This window comes from Protobothrops mucrosquamatus, unplaced genomic scaffold (genome assembly GCF_001527695.2).
Source record: "Protobothrops mucrosquamatus isolate PMUCROS unplaced genomic scaffold, P.Mucros_1.0 scaffold329, whole genome shotgun sequence".
NCBI classification, from domain to species: domain Eukaryota; kingdom Metazoa; phylum Chordata; class Lepidosauria; order Squamata; family Viperidae; genus Protobothrops; species Protobothrops mucrosquamatus.
This window is the reverse complement of record NW_015386668.1, coordinates 297,619-298,871: the sequence shown is the minus strand read 5'-3', so window position 1 is coordinate 298,871 and position 1,253 is coordinate 297,619. Positions and strand designations below refer to the sequence as shown.

The following is a 1,253-nucleotide window of genomic DNA, read 5'->3' as shown; positions in this document are numbered from 1 at the left end:
GTGGGTAATTGTGCGCAAGGCATCCCGGTCCAGAAAAGGCCGCAACTGGCGAACCAGGCGTACCCGGTAAAACGCCCCCCTGGCCACGGCCGTCAATTGATCTTCTAGTGTCAGCCGTGGATCCAGGAGGACACCCAGATTGCGCACCCTCTCTGAGGGAGCCAAAATTTCACCCCCTATAGTCAGCGACGGAGTCAGCTGACTATGCCTGGGAGCCGGCAACCACAGCCACTCAGTCTTGGAAGGGTTGAGTCTGAGTCTGTTTCTCCCCATCCAGACCCGTACGGCCTCCAGGCACCGGGCCATCATGTCAAGGGCATCATTGGGGTGGCCTGGGGTGGAAATGTACAGCTGAGTATCGTCAGCGTACTGATGGAAATCCACCCCAAAGCCACGAATGATCTCACCCAGCGGCTTCACATAAATATTGAACAATAGGGGGGAGAGGACCGACCCTTGTGACACCCCACAAGTTAGGGGCCTTGGGGTCGACCTCTGTCCCCCTGCCAATACAGACTGCGTGCGGTCGGTGAGGAAGGAGAACCACCGCATAACGGTGCCTCCCACTCCCAACTCCACCAAGCGCCGCAGCATGATACTGTGGTCCACAGTATCAAAAGCCGCTGAGAGGTCCAAAAGAACTAGGACAGAGGAATACCCCCTGTCCTGGGCCCTCCAGAGATCATTAACCAGTGCGACCAATGCCGTTTCCGTGCTGTATCCCGGCCTGAAGCCCGACTGGAGCGGATCCAGATAGACTGTTTCCTCCAGGTGCCGGGGGAATTGCTGCGCAACCACACTCTCAACAACCTTCGCCACAAAGCGAAGGTTGGAGACCGGGCGGTAGTTAGCCAATACATCTGGGTCCAGGGAAGGCTTCTTAAGGAGGGGCCTCACTACCACCTCCTTTAAGGCTGCGGGGAGGACCCCCTCCCATAAAGAAGCGTTTATAATTCCCTGGAGCCAGGCTCGTGTACCCTCCCGGGCAGCCAGTACCAGCCAGGAGGGACACGGATCCAATAGGCATGTGGTTGCATTCAGCCTCCCCAGGAGTCTGTCCACGTCCTCGGGGGCCACAGAGTCAAACTCCTCCCATACAACAGTCTCAAGACCTGCTCCCGTCTCCTCCCCCGGGGCCACCCAGTCAGAGTCAAGGCCTTCTCGGATCTGAGCGACTTTGTCATACAGATATTGAGCAAAGTCCTCGGCCCTCCCCTCCAGGGGATCCCCTCCCTCCCTCAACTGGAGGAGAG

General features: G+C 58.2%; 1 protein-coding gene across 1 annotated transcript in view; it reads right to left on the bottom strand.

The window, feature by feature from the left end:
- ADAMTS19 (ADAM metallopeptidase with thrombospondin type 1 motif 19) overlaps positions 1-1,253 on the bottom strand; it is a 103,629-nt gene that overhangs the window by 11,519 nt on the left and 90,857 nt on the right. The window lies entirely within an intron of this gene.